A 13,697-nucleotide genomic window follows, 5' to 3' on the forward strand; every position below is an offset into this window, starting at 1 on the left:
AGATGGAAGCCTGGAGAGGTTAAGTTGCTACTGTGACTGGCAGAATGAGAATTAGAACCCAGTCTTTTTGGTTCTCAGTTCAGACATCTGGTCACTATGGACAAGTGCCCTATTTCAAAAGCTTTTCCCTTTAGTTTTTTGTGAATAGGGCTTCAGTGCATCTACCTGGCTTGCCCTTGGGTTCTCGGTTGTACGTAGTTCAGGTGAGAGGTGCAGCGAAGCTAAAAGGGGACAAGTTCTGTTTCCGAAGCGCCCCCACATCTCAGATGATGGCAGCCTGCTCTGTGGCCTTCCATCCACCGCTCCCAGCAACGAAAGGCCAGCATTTGGTGAGAGAGAACCAAGAGCTGTGGCCACAGGTCCTCAGTCTGTGTCAGGGTGAGAAGTGTGGAATCCTTGAACAGAAACAGAATCAGCTGGTGAACCGGCTGTGTGTGAATATTCATGCGAACATGTCTTTTGTTATTTCCCAAGCCAAGTATATTTTTGGTCGGTTTCCTTGGAGACTTGAGAATAAGGAGAGGTCTTACCAAGTGTAGGATAATTTTGCTAGCTCTACTTCCTTTCCAGTTCCCCAAATTAGTCACTCCATCTCACTACCTGGACTGATTTTGTCCAAGGTCACCAACAACTTCTTTGTTGCTAAATCCAACTTTTCAGTCCTTACCTTAATTGACTGTCCCCTGCTATTGGTGGGGTCTTTTGAAATGCAAATCTGATCATCTCCACTTAAAAATCCCTCAGTGGCTCCCCATTGCTTTTAGTATTAAGATACAAATCTCTAACTTGCACGGTCTGCCCGTCCTCTTCTGTCCAGTCACACACACTGAATCTTTTCTCCAGAGGCCAGTGCTCTTTTCTAGATACCAGGATTTTTTTTTCTATTTTTTTTTTTTTTTAAGTAAACTCTACCCCCAACTTGGGGCTCGAACTCATAACCCAAGATCAAGAGCCACATGCTCTACAGACAGCTAGCCACAAGGCTTTTGCACATGTTACTATGTAATACATTATATTATATACTATATGTGTGTGTGTGTGTGTGTATACACACACCAGACCTACTATTTACCAGACATTGTTTTGGTGCTGGGACTACAGCAGTGAACAAAACTGGCAAAAATTGCTGCCATTCTGGAGCTCACCTTCTGGTGATTGTTTTTTACTGGAATGTTCCTCCCCCTCCCTCTTTTGCTTGCATGGTAAGGAGTTTATTTATTCCTATTTATTATTTTTATTTTTAAAAAAATTTTAATGTTTTTATTTATTTTTGGGACAGAGAGAGGCAGATCATGAGCAGGGGAGGGGCAGAGAGAGAGGGAGACACAGAATCTGAAGCAGGCTCCAGGCTCTGAGCTGTTAGCACAGAGCCTGACGCGGGGCTCGAACTCACAGACTGTGAGATCATGACCTGAGCTGAAGTTGGATGCTAACCGACTGAGCCACCCAGGTGCCCCTATTATTAGTTTTAAGTAATAGCTTTGTTAAGCTATAATTCACATACTATAAAATTCACCCACTGGAAGTATACAGTTAAACTTAGTATATTCATAGTCACCACATATTCACATAGTCATAGTGAATATTCATATTCACCACAATGAATTTCAGAACCTTTTTATTACCCTAGAAAGAAACCTGTACCCATTAATAGCCAGCTCCCCCTACCTTCCACAAATTCCCCCGCCCTAGGCAACCAGTCTGCTTTCTGCATCTGCAAAATTGCCAAACCTGCATTTCTTATAAATGGAATCGTACATTATGTGACCTCTTGTGACTGGCTTCTTTCACTTAGCATAACGTTTTCAAGGTTCATTTATGCTGTCATGCTGAGTCATGTGTCAGTACTTCATTTATGTTTTTATTGAGATATAATTGACGTATAATATTGTGTAAGTTTAAGTACTTCATTTGTTTTATTGCCAAATAATGTTCTGTGGTGTGATAATCCTACATTTTGTTCATCCATTCATCAGTTGAAGGACATTTGGTTTGTTTCCACTTTTTGCCTTTTATGAGTTATGCTGCTGTGAATATTTGTATATCATTTTTTGTATGGACATATGTTTTCATTTTCTTGGATATATAGCTAGGAGTGGAACTGCTAGATCATATGGTAACTCTATGTTTAACATGTTGAGAAACCGCCAGACTGTTTTTCAGAGTAGCTGCGCCATTTTGCATTCCCACCAGCACTGTATGAGAGTCCCAATTTCTCCACATCCTTGCTGTTACGGGTTGAATTATGTCCCTCCAAAATTCATATGTCCCAGAGTCCCTCAGAATGTGAACTTACTGGGAAATAGGGTCATTGCATATGTAATTAGTTAAGATGAAGTCATATTGGAGCAGGTTGTGCCTCTAATCCAATATGACTGGTGTCTTGTATTAAAAGGAGAAATCTGGACCCAGAGACTCACACAAGGAGAATGCCCTGTGAAGACTGGAGGTAGGCTGCCACAAACCAAGCGACTACCAGAAGCTGGGACAGAGGCTTGGGACAGATCCTTCTCTAGCCCCTTTGGAGGGAGCTGGCCCTGCTGACACCTTGATCTTGGACTTCTAGCCTCTGTTAAAAGCAAGACAACAGACCCACAGTGGAGTCACTTATACTAAGTCCCACATCGCCAAACTGAGAGTTAACTTAATTATAGTTTCAACTGTCCCAGAAATGGAATCTTAAACCAGTCAATCAGGAATCACCTGATCAGCACGAGATAGACCTCTGCCATCCCCTAAGGGAAAGTAACCTCGCAATAACCAAGCTCCTTTTTTGCTGCTGTAACTTCCTTATTCCACTGCCTTCTGCCTATGAAAGTCTTTCATTTTGTACAGCTCCTTAGAGGTCCTTTCTATCTGCTAGATTGAATACTGCCTGATTCAAATCAGTTTTTGCTCAAATAAACTCTTTTTTTTTTTTTTTTTAATTTGAGACAGAGAATCTTAAGTAGGTTCCACTCAGCACGGAGCGCAAGGTGGGGCTTGATCCCATGACCCTGGGCCAAAATCAAGAGTCTGACACTCAACCAACTGAGCCACCCAGGGACCCCAGCTCTTAAAAATTTTAATGCGCTTTGGTTTATATTTTAACACGTCTAAAACTATGCGATAGTAAATCTCTATTGTTTAAGGACTCAGTTTATGGTACTTTGTTATGGTAGCTTTAGCAAACTAATACATTCTCCAACACTGGTTATTTTCCACTTTAAAAGTTATCATTATGACTATCCCTTTGGGCGTGAAGCGGTATCTCGTTATGGTTTTGATTTGCATTTCCTTAATGCAAATGATCTGGAGCATACTTTTACATGCTTATTAGCCATTTGTATGACTTTGGATAATGTCTATTCAAATCCTCTGCTCATTTTTAAATTGGATTATTTGTCTTTTTATTATTGAGTTTTAGGAGTTCTTAATATATTCTAGTTAGAAATCCTTTTTCAGATACATGTTTTGCAAACATTTTCTCCTGTGCTCAGAGTGTGTTTACACTTTCTTGATGATGTCCTTTGAAGCACAAAAAAATTTAATTTTGACGAAGTCCACTTTACCTATTTTTTCTTTTGTTGCCTGTGCTTTTTATCTAGTGCCTGCCTGTCTTGATCTTGCTCAAATGTTACTTCCTCAGGAAGCTCACATTCCTTTGGTGTATGCTCTCACAACCATCTTTGTTATTACAGATTTGTTGGTGAGATTTATTTGATTGTCTTCCCCACTAGATTGTGAACTCCAGGACAGTAGAGTCAAAGTCTGTTTTTTCTCTCCCCATTGTGTCCCCGGCACAGTGCCTGCTATATAGCAGGTGCTCAGAATTATTGAATGAGTAAATACAGGCTTGACTGTATGGGCTGGTACCTGCATGAAACACTCTTCAGTGGTTTTGATTACACCCACTCTCCTGCTTCTACGTCTGGATTGCTCCTCAGGTTGCCCTGCTGGTTCTTCTTCCTTTACTCATCCTCTCTTCTCACCCTCCACACTCTCTTTGCCTCCACACTCAAGGCTCTGATTATCATCTTAAAGCTAATGACTCTCAAGTCTCTTTCCTATATAGAAGGCTCTTCTAAGCTGCAGACCTGCATATCTGACTGTAAAGAATATGTATGCTGCAGTTGTTGAGTGTTCTATCAATGTCAATTAGGTCAAGGTGGTTGATAGTGTTGCTTATACCTTCTGTATCCTTATGAATTTTGTCTACTTGTTTATCCCTTATTGACAGGGGGATGTTGAAACCTCTGAATATAATTCCGGATTACCCCTTGCAGTCCTATTAGTTTTTGCATCATGAATCTTGGAGCTCTGCTTTCAGGTGCATAAACACTTATGATTCTTGTGTTCTCCTGATGAACTGACCCCTTTGTCATTATATAATGACCTTCTATATTCCTGGTTATATTTTTTCTCTGAATCTACTTTGGTATTAATATAACCATTTTGGCTTTTTTTTTTTTTTTAGTGATAGCATGGATATGTCTTTTTCTACCCTTTTAGTTTTTATCAAAATATCTGTATCTTTATGTTGAAAGTGTCTTTTTCTTTTTTTTTAGGAGACACATAGTTGAATCTTTTTTAAAAAATCCAAATTGACAATCTTTGCCATTTAATTAATTCAGTTACATTAAAAAAATTTTTTTTAACGTTTATTTATTATTGAAAGGCAGAGAGAGACAGAGCATGAGCAGGGGAGGGGCAGAGAGAGAGGGAGACACAGAATCTGAAGCAGGCATCAGGCTCTGAGCTGTCAGCACAGAGCCCAACGCAGGGCTCGAACACAGAAACCGTGAGATCATGACCTGAGCTGAAGTCGGACACTTAACTGACTGAGCTGCCCGGGCGCCCCTAATTAATTCAGTTACATTTAATGTGGTTTTTAAATATGGTTAGGTTGATTATTACCTTGCTATTTGTTTTCTATTTGTCCTATCTGTTCTTTGCTCCCTTTTTCTCCTTTTCTACCTTTTGGATTGAGTATTTTTGTTACTCCACTCTTTGCTTCATTGGATTATTAGCTATAACTCTGTGTTTCTTAATTTAGTGGCTGCTGTGAGGTTTATAGTACACATCTTAAACTTATCACTTTCTGTGTCTTCAAATTCACTAATCTTTTCTTTGCAATGTCTAATCTGTTCCTAATCTCTTTCTATCTCACACTTTGTAGTTTCATTTGTAGATGGTTAATTTAGTTCTTTTATTTTTACTCATTTTAAAAAATTTTTTAATGTTTATTCTTGAGGGAGAGAGAGAGACAGAGTGTGAGTGGGGGAGGGGCAGAGAGAGAGGGAGACACAGAATCTGAAGGAGGCTCCAGGCTCTGAGCTATCAGCACAGAGCCCAATGTGGGGCTTGAACTCATGAGCCATGAGATCATGACCCGAGCTGAAGTTGGACGCTTAACCAACTGAGCCACGCAGGCACCCCAATTTAGGTCTTTTAAAACTTTCTTCCATGTATTCACTTAACTGCTGAGCATATATAATATAGTTACTATAACTGTTTTAATGCCCTTGTCTGCTAATCCTAAAATCTGTATCAGTTCTGGGTTGGTTTTAATTAATTTTTTTTCTTCCTTTCAGATAACATTTTTCTGCTTCTTTGTAAGCCAGGTAATCTTTGGGTGCCAAACACTGAATTTTACTTTATTGGGTGCTGGGTTATTTTCTGTTAACTTTAATTATGTTTGAACTTTGTTCTGGGATGCAGTTAAGTTACTTGGTAACAGTTTGATCCTTCCAAGTCTTGGTTAAATTGGACCATAAAGGAAATCTTTGCAAATCTTGCAGGATTAAAATTTGACAAATAAGCTGGAAATCAGTAATAATAAAATATTAGACTTCCGGTTTCTGGACTTAGAAGTCACCACTCTGTCCTAACAACAAATAAAAAGCGAAACAAACTGAAAAATTAACAAGTCTTTGATTTGTAAGAGAAGTGAGGTCATAGGGCAAACCACTACCCCCCCCCCCCCCCCACCATTGGCAAGAACCAATGAGCAAATGAAGAGAATCAGAGCTGACAGTGGGCAGAAACCCAATTAGCTGAAACCACTGTAGGAACCAGTGCTGGGGTCTGGGAACCAGAGCTATAGCTTATGATTTGCTCAGAGCTGAGTATGACCAATTCTGAGAGTTAGAAACTCCAGGGGGAACACAGTCATCCAGAGGCCCCCAAGCTTTTGTGAGTTTTACCTTCTGTAATTCTTTACTTTTTCAAATTATTTAAAAAAAAATATTTATTTTTGGGAGAGGGAGAGAGTGGGGGAGAGGCAGAGAGAGAGGGGAACAGAGGATCTGAAGTGAGCTCTGTGCTGACAGCAGAGAGCTCCATGTGGGCCTCAAACTCAGGAGCCGTGAGATCATGACCTGAGCTGAAGTTGCGTGCCTAACTGGCTGAGCCACCCAGGCGCCCCTTACCTTCTGTAATTCAACCCAGATCTCACAGTGAATAAATAGAAAAATTTCTGCATGCTTCTGGCAGGGGGAGGAGGAAGAGGAACCATTTTGAAATACACTAGAGCATTCTGTTTGTCTTAGCAAGGTTGGCTTCTGGAGAAACTATTTAACTGGAATCTAACTTGCTAGGGTTTATCAGAGCTTAACTGACCTGGAGGAAGGGAAATACCTAACCGCAGCTCCCTCTGGCCATCCTGTCCCACCTAATATGGAGTCGGAGGGACTGAGAAGCACATGTGAAGTTCACAGTCCAGAGGTGTAAGCTCACTAAAAGACTGAGACCTAACCATAGGACTGTGGAATGCTTTCTCTCCCCCTATAATTTACCACATTCCTAAAAACTGTTTATAATGGTTCCTTTAGCCCAGTACATCATGCCTGGCCATTAAAAAAAAAAAAAAAATCATAAGACATATATATATTTAATAATGTGACTCTTTAAAAATTTTTTATTTAATTTATTGTTTTAATTTACATCCAAGTTAGCATATAGTGCAACAATGATTTCAGGAGTAGATTCCTTAATGCCCCTTACCCATTTAGCCCATCCCCCCTCCCACAGCCCCTCCAGTAACCCTCTGTTTGTTCTCCATTTTTAAGTCTCTTATGTTTTTGTCCCCCTCCCTGCTTTTATATTATTTTTGCTTCCCTTCCCTTATGTTCATCTGTTTTGTATCTTAAAGTCCTCATATGAATGAAGTCATATGATATTTGTCTTTCTCTGACAGACTAGTTTCCCTTAGCATAATACCCTCTAGTTCCATCCACGTAGTTGTGAATGGCAAGATTTCATTCATTCTGATTGTCGAGTAATACTCCATTGTATGTATATGCTACATCTCTATCCATTCATCCATCAATGGACGTTTGCCGGCTCTTTCCATACTTTGGCTATTGTTGATAGTGTTGCTATAAACATTGGATGTGCATGTGCCCCTTCGAAACAGCATACCTATGTACCCCTTGGATAAATACCTAGTAGTGCAATTGTTGGGTTGTAGGGTAGTTCTATTTTTAATTTTTTGAGGAAACTCCATACTGTTTTCCAGAGTGGCTGCACCAATTTGCATTTCCACCGGCAGTGCAAAAGAGATCTTTCTCTGCATCCTCGCCAACATCTGTTGTTGCCTGAGTTGTTAATGTTAGCCATTCTGACAGGTGTAAGGTGGTATCTCATTGTGGTTTTGATTTGAATTTCCCTGATGATGAGTGATGTTGAGCATTTTTTCATGCATTGGTTGGCCATCTGGAGGTCTTCTTTGGAGAAGTGTCTATTCATGTCTTTTGCCCATTTCTTCACTAGATTATTTGTTTTTTGGGTGTTGATTGATAAGTTCTTTATAGATTTTGGATACTAACCCTTTATCTGATATGTTTGCAAATATCTTCTCCCGTTCCATCGGTTGCCTTTTAGTTGTGCTGATTGTTTCCTTTGCTGTGCAGAAGCTTTTTATTTCGATGAGGTCCCAATAGTTCATTTTTGCTTCTGTTTCCCTGGCCTCCAGAGATGTGTTGAGTAAGAAGTTGCTGTGGCTGAGGGTCAAAGAGGTTTTTGCCTGCTTTCTCCTCGAGGATTTTGATGACTTCCTGTCTTATGTTTAGGTCTTTCATCTACTTTGAGTTTATTTTTGTGTATGGTGTGAAAAAGTGGCCCAGTTTTCCCAGCACCACTTGCTGAAGAGACCCTTTATTCCATTGGATATTCTTTCCTGCTTTGTCAAAGATTAGTTGGCCATATGTTCATGGGTCCATTTCTGGGTTTTCTATTCTGTTCCATTGATCTGAGTGTCTGTTTTTGTGCCAGTACCATACTGTCTTGATGATCATAGCTTTGTAAGACAGCTTGAAGTCCAGTAACGTGACTCCTTTTTAATGTTTATTTATTTATTTTGAGAGAGGGGGAGAGAGAGAGCACATGTGCAGGTGAGTGGGGGAGAGGGAGGGAGACAGAGGGAGAGAGAAAGAGAGAATCCCAGTCAGGCTCCATGCTCAGCATAGAGCCCAACGCAGGGCTTGATCCCACAATAGTGAGATCATGACTTGACCTGAAACCAAGAGTTGAACACTTAACTGACTGAGCCACCCGGGCACCCAAGACATAGTAGAAATAAGAAAACACAGTTGGAAAACACAGAGCAAGTATCAGAACCAGACTCAGATATGGCATGTTGGAATTATCAGATTGGGAATTAAAAACAGCTATGATTAATATGGTAAGACATCTAATGGATAAAACAGACAGCATGAAAGAACAGAGGGACAATGTAAACAGATGGAAATTCAAAGAAAGAACCAAAAAGAAATGCTAAAGAGTTAAAAACAAAAACAAAAACATCATTGTAATAGGAATGAAGAATGCCATGTTAGTTATACTTCAATTAAAAAAATAATTCAAAAAAAGAAAGAAATGAATGCCTTTGATGGGCTTATAGGTAGATTGGGCATTCATGGCTGAAGAAGGAATCTCTGAGTTTAAGGATATTTCATTGCAAACCTCCAAAACTAAAAAGGAAACAGAAAAAGACTGACAAAAGCCAGAACAGACTTTCCAAAACTGTAGGACAACTACAAGAGGTGTAATATACACATAAGGGGAAAACAGAAGAAGAAAGAGAAAGGAACAGAAGAGATTTGAAGAAATGACTGAGAATTTTCCCCAAATTAAGTAAGGTCAGACACTAAACCATAGATCCAGGAAACTCAGAGAACACCTAGCAGGATGAATAACAAAGAAAACCACATTTAAGTATATTTTATTCCAACTACAGAAATTCAAAGATAAAGAAAAAATCCTGAAAGAAACCAGAACAGACAAACCCCTTACTTATAGAGAAGCAAAGATAAGAATTACATCCAACTTTTCCATGAAAGCATGGAAACCGTGCAAATGCAAGCAAGAAGAGAATAGAGTGATATATGTACACAGACACACACACACACACATATACATATATGTATATTTATTTTTAAAGTTTATTTTTGAGAGAGAGAGAGAGGGAGCACGGCAGAGAGAGAAGGGGAGAGAGAATCCCAAGCAGGTTCTGAGCTGTCAGCACAGAGCCCAACGTGGGTCTCCATCTCATGAACCGTAAGATAATGACCTGAACCAAAATCGAGTCTGACGCTTAACCAACTGAGCCACCTAGGAGCCCCAATGACATTTTATTCTAAAATTACATATGGCAGGAAGATCAATGAACATATATTTCATAAGAAACCAAGAACAGCTCATCCTTTTAAAAATTTTTTTCAAATGTTTTATTTTTGAGAGAGAGAAACAGAACAAGCAAGGGAAGGGCCAAGAGAGGGAGACACAGAATCCAAAGCAGACTCCAGGCTGTGAGCTGTCAGCACAGAGTGCAATGAGGGGCTCAAACTCATGGATTGCAAGATCATGACCTGAGCCGAAGTCGGTCGCTTAACCAACTGAGCCACCCAGGTGCCCCAAGAACAGCTCATCCTTGTACAGCCTAGGACATAATTTGAGAACTACAAGATGACTTAGGACCCTAAGTAAAATTTGTGACTGGGTTATAATTGTAATGCCTTCAACATCAGAAGGGCTTCAGTTTCTTGCCATTATGGAAACTCAGCTTGGTTTGGTTTAGTGTGGTTTGGTTTTTTGATTCTTCTACTCCTCCTGCTGGCAGCCAAACTCTTCAAACTCTTCTCTGAATATTGTTTGTTCGTTCTTGGTTTTGCTTACTCATGTCTTCTGCTTCCTGGTGGCTTCAAAACCTCTGTGACCTGTCATCTCTTTGTGTGTTCAGTTTCTCAACCTGTCATCAGCTTCAACTGCTGCATCTCAATTTCAGCTCCACAGGAGAGTGAATCTGATTGATTCAGTTCAGACATGGTTGATTCTCTTGGGCAAAGCTCTTGTGCCAGACTAGATCATAGTCATCCATTCATTTGTTTATTTAACAACTATGCATAGGCCACTAGCCAGCCTCTAGATTGTCTGTCTATAAGGTAGGTGCCCAATCGTGATCTAATAGCTATGTTTGTGTGGAGTGGAGGACAAGGTCATAGAGTGGTGAGAGGATGGGAATCTATTTTTTTATGTTTATTCATTTTGAGAGAGAGAAAGAATGAGCAGGGGAGAGGGAAAGAGACAGAATCCCAGGCAGGCTTCAAGCTGCCAGGGCAGAGCCAAATGCGGGGCTCGAACCCACTAACCATGAGATCATGACCTGAGCCGAAATGAAGAGTTGGATGCTTAACCGACCGAGCACCCAGGCACCCCAGGATGGAGATGCATATTTCAGAAACTGGGGGCTATGGACATACCATGCATTCTACCCCATGGCCAGTTCAGGGGGGATAATAATTTGTTTCAGCAAGGCGTTTGACAGATATAGTTGAAAACAGTTCAAAATTAACAACCCTGGTATTGAGAGAGTGATATTTTGTATTACTTGTCAGCAAGAGTATCTTTTGTTTGAGATGGGAGTATTGAAGGTGATAGTTAACTTGGGGGGGGCAGGGGGAGGGGGAGAAGAGTTCTTTTTAACATGAGAACTAAAGAGTGATTCTATTCTGCTGTGATGTGTGGTTGTAGGAGCAACTACAAGAAGGTGAAGATTCCAGAGGAAATTCTATCCCCTAAAACAATGATATCGATAATTTTGGTCTGGAAGATATTCTGAGGAAAGAAGCTTAGAAATGCTTGATTTTTGAGCATGAATTAATGTATAGTTCATAAATTAAATAAACGGATTCACTAAGTAATTGTTGAGAGTATCCTCTTAGATGCTGAATGATGTTAGCCAAAAATGGGAATTTGACATTGACATGTTCTTTCCTATTAACAGATCCAGTTTCCTCCCTCCCTCCCTCCATCCTTCCTTCTTTCCTTCCTTTTTTCTTTCTTTCTTCCTTTCTCCTTTACAATGTTTTTCTTTATCAAAAAAATTAAGAAATGCATCATGCACACTTAAGTGTATTACATGAATATGTATAGTTTAAAGATTAATAGCCCAATGAACTTCCATGTACCCACTAACTCAAGTTAAGAAACAGAATATTATGAGGGTCTCATATGCTCCCTGTGGGCTCTTCTGCAATTATCTCCCCCTCCCCCTTCCATAGAGACAACCTTTACCAGTCTTCTATGTTAGTTATCTTCTAGTATCTACAATTATCCTTATAATTTGTAACACCTCTGTATTCCTCTCCCATATATTGTTTTGTTTCATAAAACTGAGTTACATGCACAAAGTTGGATCAGTAAGGAGAGTGCCTAGTTGCTGCCTTAGATAAAGGTCCACAGAAGAAGTTTACAGGGCAAAGGTACAAGTGAATCTATGAAAATTAGGACAAAATTGGGGCACCTGATAGTGTCAGCCAAATACTGCCCATGGGCAGGGATAAGGTCACAGAGAGTGGGCAACTTTATTCTTCTGATTTGAAGTTCCCACAGCCTACTACCAGCTCTTAGGAATGGGTCCGAACAAAATATTTTTATGGGAATGAAATAGAAATATTCAGACAGGAGGGCATTGAGGGAAGAGCAGGAACTTCATCCACACATGGTCAAAACAAGCCTTCTGGTGATGCTCCCAACTCCAGAACCAGCTAAAGGTTTCCAGTCAACCAGAAGAGCTGTGGGAATGAGTTCCTCCAGAAAGAAGGGATGAAAGGCCCACAATACTGAGGACAAGGATGAGGATGATGAAGACAGTTGAGCACTTACTCCAAGCCTGCATGGAGTGAGGCAGGGTCCATGATTGTCTCATTTCATCTTCATAACCACCTGAGAGGTAGACATTAATATAATGCCTATTGTCCAAATGAAGAAACCGAGCCTCTGGGACATTAACTGGTTCAAGGTCACAGAGCTGGTGACTTGAAGCCTGTGCTTTTAATGGAATATTTTCCAGGGATTGAGTCCACATTATCTGCTGGGAGAGAGATGAAGGGACCAGCACAGGGGGTGAACTGATGAGAGCATGCTTGGGCTAGTGAGGATAATAATAAGAACCATAGTCAACTCTTACTGATTGTGTACTAATTACCCAACACTGTTTTTAAGGCCTTTTACATGCATTAACGATGTGAAATAAAACCCAGATACAGAACCCTAAATACACATGAGGGGACAAGCTTGAGGCTTTTGGAAAGACTTAGAAATACCTTCTGGCCACATTAAACAGCAAAAAAAATTCTCAGCTGCACTGTAGACGTTCTTTCTGATCAGAGATATCCGTTCCTTCACAATTTATTTATGAAAGGCCTTTTCTCCCAAGCACTGTTCTAGCCACTGAGCAGAGAACAGAACAGATTCCAGAATAAGGAGGAAGTCCAGAAACATAAAAATAAATATTCAGAAACATCCATATTTTTACCCTCTCATCACCACGATCAACAAAGGAAAATGATAAATACTGTTACATTTGTGACCAGGTACTACACGTCTGTGTCCTTGCCTCATTTCATTTCCGCATACCTTTACCGTGAGCCACTTATGTGCCAGGCACCACGTGCCAGGGCGCTGGTTGAAAGATGAAGGTGAAGTTTCTATCCTTGAGGAGCATAGTGGGAGACAGACAGGTAAGTGAATAATTATGTTATAGGTGATTCATGCTATGCCTGAGGTGTGAACAAAATTCTGTAGGAGCGGAGTAGAGTGACTAATTCTGCCTGGAGGTGTCAGATAATGTTTAATGGAGGAGAAGGCTAGGACATGGCCAGGTGGAGATGGGGAGAAAAGACAACTAGAGAGGAGTCATTTCTGGATAGAACAGGCAAGTTACAGGGCTAAGTTCTAAAATATGGACTACGCAAGGACACTTAGGCCTAGACACACAATGGTGGGGTGGGGGCGTCCACAAGGATTAACGATTTATGGAAAGAAGGATCAAGGCTTATTTTGCTACCAGTTAAAATGACTGAGTTGATAAGCAACCCTCCTACTGTTTCTCTACCCCGAAGCCATTCAGACATCTACCATGGTTTTTCCACTCTAAGTTATGGTGTCAGAAAGACTTAAAGCCCTGCTGTACACATTAGGCGAAGGGATATAAATTGGCACAGCCTGTTTGGAAGGCAGATTGGCAACATATATAAAAATTACAAATGCTGCATATATCTTGTGACCCAGCAATTTCACTTCTAGGAATTTATCTTCAGACGCATTCACTCACACATGAAATAACTTATGCACAAATATGTGTCACATCATTGTAATATCAAAAGACTGGAAACAAATGTTCATCAAGAGGGGGTTGGTTAAATTATGATATCTCT

The sequence above is a fragment of the Acinonyx jubatus genome, chromosome C1 (genome assembly GCF_027475565.1).
Source record: "Acinonyx jubatus isolate Ajub_Pintada_27869175 chromosome C1, VMU_Ajub_asm_v1.0, whole genome shotgun sequence".
Lineage (NCBI taxonomy): Eukaryota > Metazoa > Chordata > Mammalia > Carnivora > Felidae > Acinonyx > Acinonyx jubatus.